At 36.5% G+C, this 21,652-nt stretch overlaps 1 pseudogene; it reads right to left on the bottom strand.

Annotated features, from left to right (window-relative positions):
• Positions 1–21,139: 21,139 nt before the first annotated feature.
• Positions 21,140–21,342, bottom strand: LOC126764808 (small nucleolar RNA U3; annotated as a pseudogene).
• Between the last annotated feature and the right edge of the window lie 310 nt (positions 21,343–21,652).

Genomic DNA, 21,652 nt, shown 5'->3' with positions numbered 1-21,652 from the left:
TTGAATCAAAACTTTCAAATTTTTCCAGTATATTAGTTTTTTCAATTTTTCATAATTTTCGTTAATACCTGCATGGCCTGTTTCATTTTTATGATATTGAGCAATTTGTTTATAAACTTGTTCTTCATTTTTCATATCTTTAGCATGGAATTCACATCTGAAAAACTTTACATGTCTATTAAATATTTGAATAAGCTTTTGCTGAACTATATTGTACTGATTATCGGTTAAATAAGAAAAAATACCTACTTTTCCACTATTTATGTGCTTACGATAAAGATCTATGAAATTATTATTTTTTATATCTTCTGCGCTAATAAAAATTTTCTTCGTGTTGCCTAGTTCTTCAGATTCCATAATTTTCTTGTTTGTTAAAATGATTTGTGTATTGAAGCGATTTACAATAGTGTGTAAAATTGGAAAATGATCATTTAGTTCCTCCTCTTGAGAGTGGATTGTAGCATTTGTGCTTATGTTGTCTTCTTCCAATGAATGAATCTCGCCTGTGTTACTATCTATTCTACTTAGAAAATCGGCTACGTTATTTTCCTTTCCTTTCACGTAATTTATATTAATATTGTATTCACCTAGTTTAATTAACCATCTTTGCAATCTTGGGTTAATGTCTTTTCCCTTGTTTTTTATTTGGAGCCACTTAAGTGGTTGGTGATCGGTTAAGAGATCGAATGCTCTGCCATAAATGTATGGTCTATAATATGTCACTGCCCAGACAATAGCTAGTAGTTCTTTTTCTGTAGTGGAATAACTTCTTTCGTGTTTGTTAAGTGTTCGACTAGCATAGCTTATAGGATGACTGTCCTGGGTTAATACTGCGCCAATTGCAAAGTCACTTGCATCAGTTGAAATGCCAAATTTTTTGTTAAAGTCTGGATATTTCAATATTGGTGGGCTTACTAATAGATTTTTAAGTTTTTCAAAGGATGATATGTACTGAGGATCGCGAGTGTTTATTTTAATATCCTTTTTTAAATATTTTGTTAAACCATGTGCTACTTTAGCGTAATCTCTTACAAATTTTCTATAATAACCTGTTATACCTAGGAATGATTTAATTTGCTTTGATGTAGTAGGCAACTTTAGTTTTTGTATGTTTTCGATTTTGCTTAAATTTGGTTGTATCCCTTCTGTTGTTAAAGTGTGACCTAGAAATTCAGTTGTTTTCGCGAAAAATTTGCATTTATCTACCTGAATCTTTAAATTATGTTTTCTTAATGCTGAAAATATTTTGATGATATTTTGGGTATGTTCTTCAATACTTGAACTAAAAATTAAGATGTCGTCTAAATAAACTACACATATCTTGTTGATATATCCCCTAAGAACTGAATTCATTAAACGTTGGAAAGTTGCTGGTGCATTCTTTAGTCCGAACGGCATTCTTATAAATTCAAAGTGTCCTTGGGGTGTAGAGAAAGCTGTTTTTGGTCTATCTTCTTCTTTTATTAATACTTGATGAAAGCCTTTTGCAAGATCTAATGTTGTAAAATACTGAGCTCTTCCAAGTTTGCTGAGTATTGTTTCTATATGGGGTATTGGAAATTTGTCATCTATAGTGACTTCGTTTAGCTTCCTGTAGTCAATAACTATTCTCCATTTTTTCTTCATTGAATTGTCTTGCTTTTTCGGTACAATCCAAAGAGGCGAGTTGTACGGGGAATTACTTTCTTTAATTATACCTTGGCGCAACATCTCGTTCATCTGTCTAATAATTTCTTCTTCATGAATTTGGGGATATCTATAAATTTTATTATAAGTTGGTCTACTTGTTTTTGTAACTATTTCATGCTGAATTTCATGAGTATGAGAAAGGTTTTTACCTTCTTGGAAAAATAAATCGCTATTTGCTTTTAGAATGTATTCTAATTTTTGCTTTTCTTCTTCATTCATGTCACTATTTGATAAAATATCTAGCAAATTCTCTTTACATTCTGTAAGTATATTAATATCTTCGTAATTGTAAGGGCATGAGTTTATAAATTTAATTTTATTGCCGTTTATTTCTACATACTCCTTTTCTAAGTTAATTATTGCTTTAATAGGTTTTAAAATATTTTGTCCTATTATTGCATCAAAGTTTTTATTTTTTATGTTGGTTAGTTTCCAATGTATATAACTTTTTTCATTGAATTCGTTTGGGGTTGGGGTGACTAACTCTTTATTTAGGGAAAAATTTTCCTTAATGGTGCTAAAGTGTATTGGTTTATCAAGCTCAATGCATTCATAATCTTTTAACACATTATATTTCAATAATGATGTTGTAGACCCTGTGTCAATAAGACATTTAATTTTGGAATTTTTTATGGTCACTTCTATTATCGGTAACGATTGTTTTGGGCTGGCAACCGAAAATTTGCTTGTTCTTGAACGTGATCTATTTCCATCGGTTCGGGGGGGTTTTGTCTCCTTTGGACTGAATTATATCTTCTAGATTGTTGTGAATTATTTTGCCTACTTTGTCCAAAGCTAAATTGTTGATAATTGTCATTTTGGTTAGAATTGTTACGAAATTCTCTCGGCTGATTTTGTCCAAATTGAAAATTATTGGAATTTTGCATATACTGGTTATTATTGAAATTGCCAAAATTGTGAGACAAAGAATTTCTATTTGAAAAATTTCTATAATTATTTCTTTTATAATTGTTTTGTCTTTTATCAAATTGTATTAGCAAACCTGTCTCTTGAAGAACGCTAAAAGCCTCTCTAATGGTGCTTATATTTCTACTAATCACTACACTGCTTAAGTTGGGGTGTATCCCATTTAAAAATGTTTTTAGAATTAAACTTTCGTTGTTAATTGGGGAAAATTCTATAGGCTTTATCCTATCGAATTCATGTTTTAAATTTAGTTTATCTAAAATATCTTTTAAATTTTGGAAATATTGACTTACGTTATAGTTTCGTAGTACAATCGCCTGATTGTAAAGGGTGTGGTACGACTCCTTTACTCCAAAATTCTTTATGAGTTCTTCTCTCATTTGCTGCCATGTTGGTGTAGGTCCCAAAGGCCGGATGACACTTGCTGCTTCTCCTTTAATTTTTGTTTTGACGTGTCGCTGCGTTACAAATTCCAACATTGATGGGTTGGGGTTGAATAAAGGAAGGATCATGTCAACTTCCCTGATGAATGATGATAAATCTCTGCCGTCAAAGTCCATGATTCTTGAAGCTTCCTTCAAAATTTGCGATCCTGTCATCTGAAGGTTGGCTGGTTGCTGCTCGCCTGGATTCATTGCTGATGTATCCTCTTTTATTACAACTGAACTTGTTGTTGTTGCTTTGTATGGTGCACTTCGCTCTTTCTGCGTCTTCTGTGTGTGGGGCATTAATCTTTAATCCCACTCTTCCTGGTAATGTTGATGGGCGGAATGAAGCTATTCTTCGCCTTCACAAATTGTAGTCCTCGGAGTCGCTCTCCGACGTTCCAGATAACTTGTGTAGAAACTTAAATTTCTTAAACTTGGCTATCTGTGCCGATCGACTTATATATTTGTATATATAAGAGATCTTTTTAAAATGGGAGCTAATCTTAAGATTTGCTTCCCGTTGCTAAAGCTTACGAAACTTAAAAACTTCAGTTTTTAGTATCGCTCAACTTTGCAGTTTGTTTTTACCGACTGCGCCAGTTTTAGGTTTGTTCGAGCGGAGGAATAAAAATGCCAATGATGTTGTTTCTATGACATTATATTTTATTCTCTGATGTTTCAAGTTATGTTCTGCTTATATAACTACTAAAGTGATTACAATTTTCTTAATCTATTTCTTTGTTTTGTTTATTTTCTTATGAAATACAATATTTGTAAAATGTAATCTTATTTTCTATTGAATGCAAACAAACATGACTGTGGGGTTTACCCGATAATGTTTGGGTTATCATTATAGTCAAACATAAGGACCAAAACATGTTTGTATACATTTGCATTATGTTCTTTATCTCTACTTGTTATCTTATATTTTTTGTAATGTTTACTTGTTTTTCTTTAATCTTTTATTTTGTCCAATTTATAGTATTTTGTTGTGTGGTGTCTGGTTGGGATGATAGTGTACACATAACTCGTGCGGAGACTAACGGTTTTAGAAATAACGGTAAAATAATGTAGTCACATGACAAAAAAGCCAAATAAGGCAAATAGTGAAATTTGAACAAATAGTGACAGTTCAAAATAAGAATATTAGAAAATTTCAACTGCTGTTCGGATTAACATAAACAAGACGAAGTACGTGAATATTAGTAGGAAAAACATATACAATGACACACACCTCATGATTAATAACAATCCAATCGAAAGAGTTAAAAATTTGAAGTACAAATTACAAAACATATTATGTAGCCATGACCTCAACATCACAACCAAAATACGTTTTTTAAAATGTTATGTTTGGTCAGTGCTTCTCTATGCGATGGAAACATGGACTCTAAAAATCACAGATATGAACACGCAAGAGTCTTTCGAGCTATGGCTTATTAGAAGAATCCTAAAAATTCCATGGACAGATCGAGTTACAAACAGTGAAGTTTTGTGAAGAGTGAACCGCAATAGAGAGTTGTTAAGGACTATAAAACAAAGAAAAGCAGCCTACCTAGGACATATTATGAGGCACTCTAAGTATGAGCTCCTACAAATAATTATCCAAGAAAAAATTGAAGGAAAACGGGGTATTGGCCGCAAAGAACTTTCGTGGCTTCGAAACATTCGACAATGGACAGGAATCCAGAACATTGGCAACCTTATAGATGTGGCGAGAGATAGAGAGAAATATGCTGCGATAATTCAAAATCTGTGATATTTTTTATTTTTTTCTTTCAATATGCAACATATAGTATATGTATATTTAACATGTAAACAATACATTATTATATTAATATTAAGCTTATTAACATAGTACATATTATTAAATGTTATATGATCACCAATATTTGAATACGAATTGGCAAATAAAGAAGAAGAAGAAGTTAATAACTTTAAAATTTCAGCTGAGTAATTTTTCATGGATTCTATAGCTCTCTCTATTTCGCCTTTCGTAATATAATTGCCAGTTGGTCTGTGATGAAGATGAAGATTCTGGTTCAATCTACTGTCATCCGAAAAAGCGTTTTCAATATATTTTTTCCATATACTTTTCTTTTCATTTATATCAAATACCACCTGATTGTTTTCATTCATGAGGATTCAGGGCGGAGTTTTACGATGAATACCTGCGGCTTCTTTCAATTTTTTGTTTACCCAGTTTGTTTTTGCATTAAGGATCATCTTCCTTATTTTCTTATTCAGCGTTCTATACATGTCAGTGTTTTTATTTTTATATTCCCGGCGTTTACTTATTAGTTTTAATATGTCATCTGTCATCCAATTATTTTTATTTTTATTATTTTCTTTCTTTTTTATTCCAAGAGAGTTTTTTGCTGTAGTACAAATTATCTCTTTTAAGTCGCTCCATATACTTTCCGCACTTCCTGATGGGATATCATTTATTTTTTCATTGATTTCACTTTCAAATAGACGTTTCACACTTTCGTCTCGCAACTTATCAACATTTAGCTTAAATTGAGGCTTACTTTTTTTAATTACGGCTAGCCTAATACGCAATTTTGCCAGTAGCAAGTTGTGATCAGAAGGTACATCCGCTCCTGGATATGTATTGACTTTCTTATTGAGGAACAGAAGCGATTATTTATCAGAATGTAATCTATTTGATTTCTGATGATATTATCAGAGGTGTCCGAAGGAGATTTCCATGTATAAAGTCTTCTGGGAGGCAGGCTAAATAAGGTGTTCGAAATTATTAATTTGTGTTCTTGACAAAATTGAATTAGTCGATCTCCTCTCTCATTTCTTTCACCTAAGCCGTATTGGCCTGCAACTCCTTCGACTTTTTCTCTTCCAACTTTTGCCTTAAAATCGCCTTAAATTATATTTATTTCGTATGGTTTTGTTAATCGCATAAGTTCGTCTAGTTCATCATAGAAAGTTTCTATTTCGTCATCACTTTTGTCGGTTGATTTATGCCTATCTAAACGTGCATAAGGACTACGAAATTAAAAATAAAGATATAGTGGTTACAAAACTAGTCAATGAAGGACTACTCACTAAATATCGCAAAGCTTCCATAATCTTTGAGGGACGTATTGTATCAGTAATGTAAACACGTTGATTCTCCAGTCGCTTACCTAAGTGAATTCGTATCATATAAGCCCCATCAAAGGACCTCGATCGAGATGTCACAATATTGTTAACAAAAAATGGGTGTATTAACAACAGCACCTGTGAGCAATCTCTGCGCTTGATACCTCAATAGACGGATAAATGGCACTTTAGGAGCTATTATCCGGTTATAATTAGTTTTTTTTTTTAATGCAAGAGTGATGCAATGCACGTTTTTACATTGCAACATTTTGCTGCATCATTCTGTTCGTTGTCCAGTCTCTGCGGCGAGCAGCACCAACCCGACACTTGTCTATGTTGCAAGCGACTGTTTTGGCGTATGCTGATTCGGCTTGCCGGATATATCAGCAGACCCTTATGTGCCCAGCTTTTAGGTTCAATTACAGTTCAATAATATTTTTCACGCAGTCTTCGACTATCTCTTTCATTAAGCGGAAGTGTTTTCTTAACTGCGGTTTTTCTTTTGTACTTTACGCTTTATTTTCATAATCCTCGTTGCATATAAGTGCACGTGCTTTCCTTTTGTTTTGATCGTACGGTTACTCGGGTAAAAAATAGTGCATATTAGTGAATATTTTATTTATTATGGCCCAGAGCCTTTTAACCTCGGAAAATAGGTTTGCTTCTATCCCCAACCCCAAAAGAAAAAACTTACAAACAAACCACTGGAAAACTTTCCAGAACATCCTCAAGTTAAAAAAGACTGCCCTAAGTTTGTTCAAATATCTACAGCAGATTCGAACAAAACACATTCTAAATACTCTTGTTTCATGCACAATGAAAAGCTTAGAATTAATAAGCAAGGAATTTTTTTTTTGGATTACGTGATGAAAATCTACTCTTACTTGTTAAAAATTGGAAAATCGCTGAAAATTTCTAACCATAAAGAAATAAAATGGAATTTGCGATATTAAAGGGAAATTACACGACAATTTGAATTGCTCTAAAGATACAATTTACACTCCATTGTCAATTGTTGACAATTTAAATGGTCAGTGAGTTCCCACGACAGTCGGTTCTACCCACTGGAATTGACTCGGATTTTATCCGACCAAGGGCTGTTTTTTCGGCGATCTAACCCTATTTGGATCGGTGAGTGTTAATCTTTGTTTGTCGTCTTTGGAGCAAAACACACAATAGTGGCGTCGCCAATCAACATCCCAGTGCGACAACCGACCCAGCTGCAACAAACATCACCTACATGCCACTCCCTCACCCCCAAGATCACCCACGGACATCCGCGACAAACCCGCGTTCTTTAATTTAACTGCAATGGACTCCGGAGTAAGATCGAGGAGATAGTTGCACTTATGAATCGGGAACGCGTATCGATAACTGCGGTCCAAGAAACCAAATTAAACAGCCGCTCAGATCTTCTGAGTTGTGCCAGTTTCAACGTAATACGTAAGGATCGCGAGCGAGGTAATGGTGGAGGCCTAGCCTTCATATTGCACAACAACGTGCAGTATCGTCTAATCTAAGAAGACATCGACCGCAGGGATACTACCCTGGAATATCAGGGTATAGCTATCGGGTCAGGCAATATCGAGCTCGAAATATTTAATATATACATCTCCCCAGTTACATGTTTCCCTACAGGATATCACCCGAATATAGGCGCGCTACTTCGTGGGGAAAACCGTTTGGTACTAGGCGACTTTAACGCGCCATTTCTGCCTGTCAAACGATCGTAGTGGGATGGAGCTGGCGGAACAGATTGACGATTCGACATTTTGCACAATGAATGACGAAGCCCCCATCAGAGTTATGGGCACCTGAAATAGCTCGCTGATATTACCAGTGCTAGTGGTGGTCTGATAAATAGCATAACCTGGCGACCTATGCTAACTCTCGCATCAGACCATCTGCCCATAATTATCTCGATGGAGAAACCTCCTGTTTTTGTTTCTGGGGACAGCCGCACCTACATTAACTTTAACAAAGCTAATTGGGTCGGCTTTACAGAATTTACAGAGAGTACCTTCAACGCTCTACTTATTCCTATGGACGTATGCGTTGGCGAACGTCAATTCCGCAAGCTGATCGCCTCCTGATTTTGTTTCTGTGGACAACCGCACCTTCATTAACTTTAACAAAGCTAATTGGATCGGCTTCACAGAATTTACTGAGAGCACCTTCAACGCTTTACCTATTCCTATTCCGCAAGGTGATCGCATCAGCTACCGCTCGCCTCATCCCGGCTGGAAGAATAGCGGAAATCCGCCCCAATTTTCTAGCCGAAGCAGCCATTTTAGCTAATGAGCGCGACACCTTAGATTCGGCGTATGGTAAACCAACATAAGCGGACGAAATGGATAGAGTACTTGAAGTCCTGTAACCTCTCCACCGGTGTGAGTAAGCTTTGGGCTTCTGTCAAAGCTTTGTCAAGCCCGAAGAGATATGAAGACCGAGTTGAAGTTCAATTCAATGGTCATGCGTCTTCGGACCCGAAGAAGTTCGCGAGCTATTTTAGCCGGCAGTTCACACTGCACCCTTCGGTTGACAAAGCTAAACGATGTGTTAACCGACGGCTGCGCAAAATGCCAGACAACTGCGCGCCACTTACTTTCACCGATGAGGAGGATCAGAATGTCATCGTCATCAACAAATCTAAATCTTCTAAATCCATTGGCCCTGATAGAATCAACATGCTTATGCTAAAGCATCTAGGCTCGATGAAAGTAAGCCATCTTACCAAGGTCCTCAACCTGTCGCTGACCACTCTTCAAATACCCGATGTATGGAAAGTCGGAAGAGTGGTCGTCCGACTACTGAAACCTGGTAAGCCCGCCAACAAAGAGGAGTCCTATCGTCCGATAACTCTGCACTTGCCAGAAGTGAAGTCACTTGAGACCTTGTTACTCCCGATCTTCACTCACTACCTGAGCCTAGCCAGCTACCAGCATGGATTCCGAAAAGTGTACAGCTTGTCAAAAGCTTTTGACACAGGCAACCACACAACGCTACTGCAGGACATCGAGAAAACTACGCTTCCTCCAGGACTGAAGAGGTGGACCATGAACTACCTGAGCGGTCGTCAATCATCCGTACTATTTCGAGGTGAAACATCTAAGCTGAACTCCTATCCCCGTTACTGTTTAACTTCTACATCTCGAAACTCCCACAGCTACCAGAGGGGGTTTCCATAACCTCGTACGCAGATGGTTGCACGATATTGACGTCGGGCAATAGAATCGATGGCATGTGTTCGAAAGTAAACAACTACCTTTCCGACCTTTCTCGTTTCCTCACTGCACGGAACCTCACACTTTCCCCCACCAAATTCACAGCGACCATTTTTACGAACTAGACGAAGGAGTATAGACTTGAACTTAATATTGCAGTCGATGGCGTCAAAACTCCGACTGTCAATAACCCTTAGATTTTAGGTGTAACTTTTGATAGTCTATGCTCCTTCACTCCCCATACGACCGCGATTATCGCCAAGTTACAGAGCCGCAACAAAATCCCCATGTCACTAGCCGGCAGTTGTTGGCAGCATACAAGGCAATCGCCCGGCCGGTCCTCAATTACGCAGCACCAATATAGTCGCCTGGATGCAGTGGTACGCAGATGCGGAAACTTCAGACTTGTCAGAATACTGTTCCTGTTGGGATGTTTTAGTAGAAGTCACCCTTGCAGCCACCTGCTTGAAGCGGAACCGCCTCCTATTAGCATAAAGAGGTCTTTCCTTGACTGCATCGACGATATCGTACAGTACGCCTACCGAACTTCGGACGCGACTGTCTTCCGACAGATACTGACCACCATACACGGTGGAGATATCAACACCTTAACCGACTCCCTTCCGGTGAATGGCGTTCTTGGAGTCAAACCACCGCCCATCGCAGAGGAAGACCTCGAGTTCGGGATAGGTTAAACTCCTACTTATCTAGAGTAGACCTCGACATATCCAATGTATATCCTGCATGCAACGAGTCTCCGCATGACACCGACCACCTCTTTGCATGCCCTGCTAACCCTACTCACCGAACACCCTTTTCCCTTTGGTCCGACCCCGTCGAAACAGCACCTTTCCTGGGCCTCCCGCTAGATGACGTCGATGACAACATAGATAAACCTGATCATCGTAATAGGGATTGAGAATCCGTTAAAACAATCACAACAACAACAACATCAGTGAGTTACTTTCGTCTACAAATTCACTAAAAATCTATAAGGCAAGCAAAGACCAAGTAGAGTGGTTGTCCTTTCATTTGAACTCTACAAACTTTCCGAAAAAATAGAAGCCTCATGGCGTACAATGCGGATTAGAGCCTATTTCCCAAGCCCCATGAAGTGTAAAAGTTGCCAGTTTCTAGGCCACTCAACTAAACGTTGCAACAACAATCCAGCCTAGGATGTGTGAAATTTCCTCCTCATCTCATCTTGCCATCCAACCACACCTTTTGTACAAAATGCTCAGGCGATCATCCTCAATCTTCCCGCTCTGGTCCCAAATACCAACAATCCAAAAATATTCTAAAAAATGGAAACAAATGTTCAATGGGAGAAGCACTGAGGCTATACAAATAAAAATTACCCCCACCTCACACACACTTTCTTCGCTTCTGTTACAAAACAAAATACAAACAAGCAAATAACTAACGTGATTTCTCACCGCTCATCATCTCCTCCCCTACCACTCTCCACAGACACTGTACTAAAATCCCCAACAGCTTAACCTCTTCCACAAAAAAAGGAAACCACGAAAAAAAACAAAAACAATTTTGAAATTAATAACCATCTAAACTCATCAATCGAAACCACAAAAGAAACAACAAAAAGCCTTCCTAGCCTAACGTTTCCCCAAACAAAAACAAACGCAACCAAAATAAGCATACCACTCATTCCTAAAACAACCACAACAGATTCTCTTAAAATCTTAAAATCCAACCTCTCTCTCACTCTCTACAGACAATGCCGATCTCTCTTCACCTACTTATTCAGAATATATCTCACCTCATATACATAATTACCACATCTGACCATGAAGATCAATAACTCTCATAATTCATCCGCACTTTTTTTTCACCACCCATATTACTAAGAAATGTTCAAATTTCTCCAATGGAATATGAACGGATTCTACAACAGTACATTATGTCATAATTACACTGACATAGAATTACTAATAAAAGAACAATCACCAAGAGTTATATCACTACAAGAAACACACCTTTCATTTAATTCCGCAGCCGCTGTACTTAAACAATATGCTGCCTATTTATCCACCTTAACTCAAAATTATACTAACAAAGAAGATTTAATAAAAAAAGATATCCCAAACAAACTTCTCCCTACATGTTTTAATATTGCTACAATAGCAGAAGAGATATTCATTGGATTTAAATTAACCATCCCAACAATTTACATTTCACCACTCCAAAACTGTAATATCAAAGAACTACGCGATATAATCAAGACCTTATATTAGCGGAAAACTTGACAACTTTTAAACGACGTTTCTCCTACGCATTTTTCGACACATAATTCGTTCACGAATGTAGACATGGTCATTTGTTCTTCTGCTTTCGCCCCCAAACTTAACAGCCAAACTCTAACTGAACCCTTTACTATATTTCTGATGATTGTTACTATATTTCTGATGATTGTTGATTGGTATTAAGCACGTATGCAAATATTTATACTCTCGCAACAAAGTTGCTAAGGAGAGTATTATAGTTTTGTTAACATAACGGTTGTTTGTAAGTCCTAAAACTAAAAGAGTCAGATATAAGGTTATATATACCAAAGTGATCAGGGTGACGAGTCGAGTTGAAATCCAGATGTTTGTCTGTTCGTCCGTCCGTCTGTCCGTCCCTCTGTCCGTCCGTCCGTCCGTGCAAGCTGTAACTTGAGTAAAACTTGAGATATCATGATGAAACTTGGTACACGTATTTCTTGGCTCCATAAGAAGGTTAAGTTCGAAGATGGGCAAAATCGGCACACTGCCACGCCCACAAATTGGCGAAAACCGAAAACCTATAAAGTGTCATAACTAAGCCATAAATAAAGATACGTAGACTGCTATATATATTTCTGGCCTAATAATGTAAATAGACATATTCATCAACGAAAATGTTGTTTTTTTTTATTTTTTTTTGTTTTGTTTTTTTTTTTTTGATTGCTGTTTTGTTTCGGGCTCATACGCATAGATCCATGATTCGTCACCTGTGACGATCTTATAAACGTCTTTTGAAGCACCGCGATCGTATTTGTGCGGGATCCAACGAGAACAAATCTTTTTTACGGCCAGGTGTGCATGCAATATCGAATGTATGCTGGTGGGAGAAATGCATAGGCATGCCTCTATCTGAAGGTATGTTACATGACGGTCTTGCATTATCAGTTCACGTACGGCATCGATGTTTTCTGGCACAACGGCTGTTTTTGGATGACCTTCACGGAATTCGTCTTTGAGCGAGCGTCGGCCACGATTGAATTCGATGTACCAATTTTTCACAGTGCTATAGGATGGTGCTTCATAGCGATACAAAGATTTTAGTTCATCGATGCACTCTTGTTGTGATAATCCACGTCGAAAGTTGTGAAAAATGATCGCAGGAAAATGTTCACGAGTTAATTCCATTTTTTGGCCGAGATGAATTTTTTAATTTCCTGTAAATAAAACAATTCACGATTAAATGACAAAACGTTCTGAGTGATGTTATGTGAAAAACTGTCAAACTTTCCAATGGAAATGTCAGATTGCACCTGGCAACACTTAGTGTTGCCCTAGGCCAGAATATATATAGCACCCCTCGTATTAAAGTGAAATTTGGCACAAAGGATCGCATTAGAGAGGGGCATATGTGGACGTAATTTTTTTGGAAAAGTGGGAGTGGCCCCGCCCCCTACTAAGTTTTTCAGACATTTCCATATACAGTTCAAAAATGTAAGAAATCGGATAATAACCACGCCCACCTCCCATACAAAGGTAATCTTGAAAATCACTAAAAGTGCGTTAACCGACTTACAAAAAACGTCAGAAACACTAAGTTTTACGGAAGAAATGGCAGAAGGAAGCTGCACCCAGGCATTTAAATAGAAAGTGGGCGTGGCGTCGCCCACTTATGGACCAAAAACCATATCTCAGGAACTACTAATCTAATTAATTTTACAGCAAAATAAAATAATATGTAAATGACGGATAATGAAATCTCGATTATCACTCTATCATGCGAGAGTATAAAATGTTCGGTGACACTCGAACTTAGTTCTTCCTTACTTTTTTATATTATATTCTATATTAGTATTTATTTAGAATAGCTTGATATAAACATAGAATACATCAGTTTGTTACGATTTAAGTATGATTTGAAAAAAATTTGTAATGAACTTGCATATTACGAGACATTTCTAATCATAGATTCTCGTTCGTTGGGCGCCAATTATGTTGTGTCCTTTCACGATTATGTTGCTGTAATTTCACAGTCAATAAAAAGGTAACGGCGAGGCCAGAGCAAGTAGGATTATTATTGATAAAATACAAAATACAAACTGAACTGAAAAATATTTATTTTATTTATTTATTATATGTAAAATAATAATACAATTATTGTTATATAGAATGAAAGGAGCACTAACTACAGAGGTTTTCAACTCACGGCACAATTATAAATGAGTTAAATAATAAAGATGGAATCTTCATGTAAGAATTATTTACAAGCAGTATGTTTTTATGGACTAAGAATTATATGTTATAAATAAATTTAGAATGGAAGGATAACTTAAATATATTTCTTTAACCTTGTTCGGGATAGGAATTCGGATATTTTAATGATGTTTACAATTACTTTATTATTCTGATAGATACTGGTTCTTGCTAAGTTGAAGAAAGGGCAATTATCTAGTAGATGTGTTATGGTTAAGGATGACGAGTTACAATATGGGCAGGGGGAAATTCGGTATCCATTTAACAAATGGGAATGCGTTAATGACTCATGACCAAGACAAAGGCGAACAAAGGCCTTTACATCTTGGCAACGGCCTGATGGTGGATATGCAGGTTTTTCCCCCTCTTGGTTGCAGATGGTGTATTGGTGTTGTGATTCCAAGCATTGCCTTTAATGTCTTTTTGTTTTGAAGCGATTACATGGATTATATCATTTTTTTCGATGTAGTCGAAAACAATTAATGGCCGTTTTGCCGCTAATTTGGCGTTTTGACGAAGTTTCTTTGAGTAGGCATGATGAGGCAAATGAAATAGATTTTTCGTCCGGTGTAGTTGTAATACATAGATTTTTAGCTAATTTAATGCATTTAGAAATAGTGGAGGAAGTATTGGAGTTTGCCTCGTCGGTCCATTTGGCTTTTACTATGCCATATAAAAGATTGTTATTGCATAATAGTAGTTTTGGAATCATCTTTTGCGAAGTATGTATTACTCTTTCCTCGATAGATGGGAGTCTGGCTTCCGTAAATATGAACTTTATTGGTGATGTAAGTTGATTGAAGTTATTACATTTGTGTTTTCTACAAATATGGAATAATTTGCATTTGTTTATAGAGATATTCGCACCAATTTGAAATATCAGTAAGGATCTTTAAGAATGTATTTTTTTACAGTATTTAGATAATTTTGTTTGGAGAAAAGCAGCACATCATCAGCATAAATAGTATGCGAAATGAGTTTATGTTTAGAGATTACCGTGCTGATTTCGTTAAATGCGATTACAAATAGTATAACAGACAATGCCAATCCTTGTTGTATCCCGTTGTATCGGGTGATTTTTTAAGAGCTTGATAACTTTTTTTAAAAAAAACGCATAAAATTTGCAAAATCTCATCGGTTCTTTATTTGAAACGTTAGATTGGTTCATGACATTTACTTTTTGAAGATAATTTCATTTAAATGTTGACCGCGGCTGCGTCTTAGGTGGTCCATTCGGAAAGTCCAATTTTGGGCAACTTTTTCGAGCATTTCGGCCGGAATATTTTATCGACAAATTTTGTTCAGCGATGAGGCTCATTTCTGGTTGAATGGCTACGTAAATAAGCAAAATTGCCGCATTTGGGGTGAAGAGCAACCAGAAGCCGTTCAAGAACTGCCCATGCATCCCGAAAAATGCACTGTTTGGTGTGGTTTGTACGCTGGTGGAATCATTGGACCGTATTTTTCAAAGATGCTGTTGGACGCAACGTTACGGTGAATGGCGATCGCTATCGTTCGATGCTAACAAACTTTTTGTTGCCAAAAATGGAAGAACTGAACTTGGTTGACATGTGGTTTCAACAAGATGGCGCTACATGCCACACAGCTCGCGATTCTATGGCCATTTTGAGGGAAAACTTCGGAGAACAATTCATCTCAAGAAATGGACCCGTAAGTTGGCCACCAAGATCATGCGATTTAACGCCTTTAGACTATTTTTTGTGGGGCTACGTCAAGTCTAAAGTCTACAGAAATAAGCCAGCAACTATTCCAGCTTTGGAAGACAACATTTCCGAAGAAATTCGGGCTATTCCGGCCGAAATGCTCGAAAAAGTTGCCCAAAATTGGACTTTCCGAATGGACCACCTAAGACGCAGCCGCGGTCAACATTTAAATGAAATTATCTTCAAAAAGTAAATGTCATAGACCAATCTAACGTTTCAAATAAAGAACCGATGAGATTTTGCAAATTTTATGCGTTTTTTTTTTAAAAAAGTTATCAAGCTCTTAAAAAATCACCCGATACATATTGTACCTATTCGATTGATTAGGAAAGATTTCATAAAGTTTAATATTTGTGTACCAATTTGCCACTTCTCAAGCTGTCGTAGAATAATATGTGAACTAACTCTTTCGAAAGCTTTTTCGAAATCCAAACTTAGAGTGGATATGTGGTTTCTTTTCGATAAAGTATTTTTGGCGAAATCATCAAAATAGAGTAAAGCATCCATAGTGCCTTGCCCTACCTTAAATGCACTTGGTTTCGGCTGAGAAGGTTATTATTTATAGCGAACCAAGAGATACGTTTTGATATGCTTTTTTTCTAATAGTTTGCCCATGCAACAGTGTTATGATAGTGGAATGATATTGGCCTGTAACCAAGGACTTCTGTAGACACTTTATTGGATTTAAGAATGGCTACTATCACCGCATTTTTCCAGCTTTGACATAAAATATTGTGTATAATTTAATAATAATATTTTTGAGACTTGAGGGACGGTTTTGAGTATGGGATATGAAATGCTGTCTGCACCAAAAGTCTTGCCTGACATTGAAGATATAGAGATGATGGGGTGAGTGATCTTTACTTTACCTTCATCTGTGAAGAGCATTTTTATTTGATACAAACGAGGCGTGGAAATTTGAGTCACTCGAATAATTGGACCATACTGAGGCGAAATTATTAGCTATGTCTTTTGAGTCGAAAATTGGGTCATTTGAAGTGTTTATACATCTAAGATTCAGCCCATAATTTCTTGGGTTTTGTTAAGAGAGTGATAGCTTCGGTACGTTTTTGTAAGTAAGCCCTCTGCATTAAGAAACACTGCATTAGCTCTTTTGTACTTAATAATATTATAAATAGTGCGAGTTCTTTTGTAAATTAACCATAGTGATTGTTTTTCTTCTCTAAGTTTAGATAACTCGGTAGATTGCTGTTAGGGCAGGTGATTGCTGTTCAGCTAAAGCAGTGTTTGTGTCTCATTACATAGTACTTAATTTCGAAGAAATCTTAGCACGGCTACATGGCTCATACGCAGATAAAACGAAATAGTTAGGCAAGGGAAAATAAGCCTCATTGAATATTATGATGAGTTCGCAAGATGTAAACTCCACAGATGTAGTAGATGACATAATAGTGCCAACTAGGAATTCAAAAACATAATACTTAAAAGTATAAAAGCAATTTAGACAGCAATGGAAACCAAAATAAACCGTTGATAATCAACTTTAGGAAGCTAAATGAAAGCTTCTGAGTGTAGCTGCTTACTATAGAGGGTTTATTAAGGATTTCGCAGCAATAGCGAGGCCCTTAACCACCATTCTCAAAGCAGAAAATGGTTTGGTGAGCAAGCATATGTCCAAAAAGGTCTCGATAGATAATGCTTTCGAAAGATTAAGGAATATCCCTTTGATCTAACTACTGACGCATCCATAGATGACAATAAATTGCAAAATTACCTCTATGGAGCAAGAGAAATTAATATTTTCACTGATCACCATCTAATCATCAACTCGTTCTTGAAGAAGACAAATTCCCATTGAAACGAGTTATCATACTCACCTTATAAATTTCACAAACAAAACAATAAGGCCACTCATTAACACAGACGTAGTACACGCAATACACCGCGATATACCAACACAAGCCAGTATACAACATGATATGGTGATAATTTCCCGGTAACCAATTTCCGGCACTGCAAAAATATTGTAGTGGAGATTACAGATAAAAAAGAATCCTTCGCGATTATTATTTTCCAAAAATGACGAAGTTGGATGAAATAGTAATAAATTGCAAGATATGCACTAAAGCAAAGTACGCACCTCAAAAAACAAATGCTTGGGGAGGCACCAATTCCATCATACGCTGGAGAAATACTACTACACATTGATATCTTTTCAACTGATAAAAAGCTCTTTCTTACTTGCATTGACGAATTCTCAAAATTCAACGGCCAACGGCGCTCGCACACTGGCGTCTCGCATAATACGTATAACGGATGAAAAACCTCCCATTACTCAGCTGTTGAATTTATTTCCACAGGCCAAGACAATTTACTGCAATAACAAATCTTCTTTTAATTCAGAAACTATCATGGTCCTGTAAAAAACGGGCCATGACATTGTGATTGCACCACCAATACACAGTTGCTCAAATGGCCAAGTGGGACGCTTTCACAGCACACTCGCAGCTATAGCCAGAGCTTTACGCCTACAAAAATACAGTCGAGCTGATACTTACAATCACATACAATTCATCTACATATGTATATATTCGGTCACAGACCAAACACCCATCGACATAATGCATTCAGCATCCAGCGTTAAAATTAAAATTGCAAAAGCCCAGCATGATAATATTGAAAGATCCAACCCAAATAGACAAAACAGAGTATTTGAAGTAAGAGAAAAAGATTTTGTAAAAACAAACAGCTCTAAAAGTGCACCACAGACAATAAGTTAAGACTTCCGGATCTTAGCACTTAAGGTAATAGCAGCCACGTCTGATGCCTCTGATTTAGAAAAAGTAAGGTGGTCCGAATCAAATTTAATTGATGCAAAAAATAGGCTGGTAGTTATTAATACAAAAACACAGACACAAATTAATAATATACTGGCACGGTGAACGAAATAATTAAAGCTAAAAAAATGAATTGGTTGACACACTACTTTTATATGAAACACTATTAGCAAGAAATAGAATATTAATAATTCAAAAATCGAACTTGATACTTATAATTACACTAGCTAAGGCGGATATAATAACCCCACTATTTTTGTCCATGATGATTTGCATTCAATTATGAATGAACACCCTGTCGAAATTCTCTTAGTTAGTCTAATCGAAGCATCTAAAATTGAGGTGCTCCAGTTGACTCCATACATTAATAGCGTATCCTAGGGTCAAGCTCATCTGTAAAAAAATCACTATCTTCCCGGTGGCACACCAACACTTCACACTACAGCTGCAATATGATACTACAGCCGAATGCAATAATGACGTACTACCGGTAAATAAATGCGTTGCAACGACCTATGCCGCCGTCTGTAAACTGTCAACGCATGACACCTGCGCATGAGCACTGTACGCCGGAGAAACAACTCTGTGCCGCACTGAGCCAAGCCACCTAAAGCCTATAACACAAGTCGATGACGGCGTTATTATTATCACATATGGCTGCTGCAACATCATGGTCTGGTCTGTTGGCATTAGCTTTGTCATCGTTTGGCAAATCATAAAAAAGAAGACGAACATCGAAATCATTTAATGGCATTAATTTTGATATTGCTCAGTATACTTGAGAACGTATTTTAAAGCAATTTTATATAAGTTAACACAACATAAATTCGCTGACAACAATGTCTGCATAATTAGGAGTCAACTTACAATTGAGACTCCTATTGCACTCTTAGTTTAATGGAATGCGCTACATACGCATCCGCTCTCCCAATTATTAGGCAGTTGAGCGAAACACGCGCAAACCTAATTTTGATGACTAGGCACTTATAGGGCTCGAGCTTAGCTTAATAGTAACTAACAATAGAATTAAGTACTCAGTTTGAAATAAAGCTCATAGTAAGCACATAGTGCTGTAAATAAAAACTTATTGCTTTACTTTATGTGGCGCCCGAACAGGCACCGCGAAAGTTAGTTTAAAAGTCGCAAATGTAAACCAGTGAACAATTTTGAGTTAACTAATACATTCGCGTTTTCTATTAAAAACTTCTGGTAGTTGGCCCCTTAGTCATAACATAATCCTCGTTTACGAAAAGGACGGTTCGTACGGACCCGCCAACCAGAGTACTAACAGAATCAATAAGAATTTAATGGACTTAAAAAGTTTAAGGTGGAAAATAACAAGAATTGAAAAAAATTAAAATTCTACATAAAAATCGTGTGAAAAAAAATGTTTTTAAATAAATAAGAGCAATAAATAAAATTACAATGAAATTAGACCATAAAATAAAAATAAAAGAATAATAAAATATTTCTAAGACTGCAAATGTCGGACTAAAAATTTAAATAGACTACCAAACAGTGCTCAAGGAATCAACAAAAGAAAAAAAAATCAAAATATAAATCTAAAGGGCAACGAATAAACAACAACATCATCAATCCATTTACTACTTATCAGCCCCAGCAGCGTTGTTAACCACCAATCAACATTCATCGACCCAGTGCTGACAACAAATTTACTACTTATCAGCCTCAACAGCATTGTTAACCAGCAATCAACCTCAGCAATTTAAGGACATAATGAAGCGGCTAGGATTAATGTAAGTCAGTGTTCAGTAAAATAATTTTTTACTAAATAGATAAAATAAGAAAAAATTATTAAAAATAAAATTTTTATATAATAAGGCTTATTTAAGTTCGTAAACAAGTGATAAACTTCAGAATAAATAATATTAATAAATTATAAAGAAAAGGTTCATATTTTTCATCGTTCAAACGTAAAAGAAAGGTAGTGAATCAAAAATTAGTCGTGAAGAACAAACATCTTAACATCCCTTCCACTTTCACTCCTAATCAAAAAAGAGAACTCGTGTCGTTAATATCGGAAACAGTTTCGGCCATACTACACCTACAAACCGAAGAAGAAGTTGAACATCCTGTAGATTTTAGCGTTAACGTGGACGCATCCGAAAGAGTTCCGTATGTGGTAAAATGTTTAAGAGAATTTTCGGGAAAAAACGGAGAATTCAGTTCATGGCGAAAATCGGTAGATAGAATATTATTAATGTGCGGACAGAATAAGAACACCTAAAAAAAAAAGGTGCGTGGAGTCCCTACGCGCGGATGAAGTTATATTTCTTACTGATATTCCAAGAAATGCATATCATTTTGGATGAAAGAAAACTAGAAAACTTAAATTCACATTTTATAAATTTATTATAAATTATTATCTCCCCGAGCATGCCTTTGCCAACAAGTCGTCTTTTCGCGACGATGGCAAAAGCTAAAAATCATAAATTGCTCAACTTACTGGTGCTTCTCGCAAAAATCTGCGTCGATATGTATTCACGATCATACGTATTCATACATACATATTTACGCATGTTTGTAGGCGAAGCTGCTACAGCGGCAAGGGGTGACAATCGGCGGCCATTACTTTACTTATGCCATACAAATTCTATTGCTACGAATATGGAAATGACAACGAAATAATGCAAATATGCATATTTCTAAAGGTCATTAATTTCTTTGAAGAAATGAATGATCCTGAGAAGTATAGTCTTAACTTTTGAACGGCCAACGCAGAGCATTTTAACCAAAAGGAATTCATTCATTAAAATCACCACTCAGAAGTCGTTTTATCCGTTGTAAGCGACCGATTTTCGAAGAAACATCATTTCTAATATGCCACAAGACAAAATTAGAAATGAACTTCTTAAACCTCACGCTGTCAGATAAAACGATATACCTCGTCATCGCGTGTCGATTTCCAAAAAATGTAAATGAAGACTAACTACAGAAGTAATCCTGTAAAGTATAGTCTTAATTTTTCAACGGCCAACGCAGGGTATTTCAATAAAAGGGCACATAAAATAGTTGAGAATTCGCAGAAATGAAAGACAAAGGAAAGAAAAAGGACTATAACTTCAATAATGAACAAGCATACAAACATACATATGCGCAGCAGCAGCAAGGAAAGAGGTAACAATCGGCGATCCATTGTATATTTCTTTCATGCATAACCAAACCATAATTAGGACAACGCAATTCAAGTGTCAATGGTGGTGTTGGTGGTAAGCGCTTCAAAAGTGACGACGAGCACGTAGGTTCGAATCCCAACAGAATTTATTTTAA

This window comes from Bactrocera neohumeralis, unplaced genomic scaffold (genome assembly GCF_024586455.1).
Source record: "Bactrocera neohumeralis isolate Rockhampton unplaced genomic scaffold, APGP_CSIRO_Bneo_wtdbg2-racon-allhic-juicebox.fasta_v2 cluster09, whole genome shotgun sequence".
Taxonomy (NCBI): Eukaryota; Metazoa; Arthropoda; class Insecta; order Diptera; family Tephritidae; genus Bactrocera; species Bactrocera neohumeralis.
Note: the sequence above shows the minus strand (reverse complement) of the source record. Positions and strands in the feature narration are given on the sequence as shown.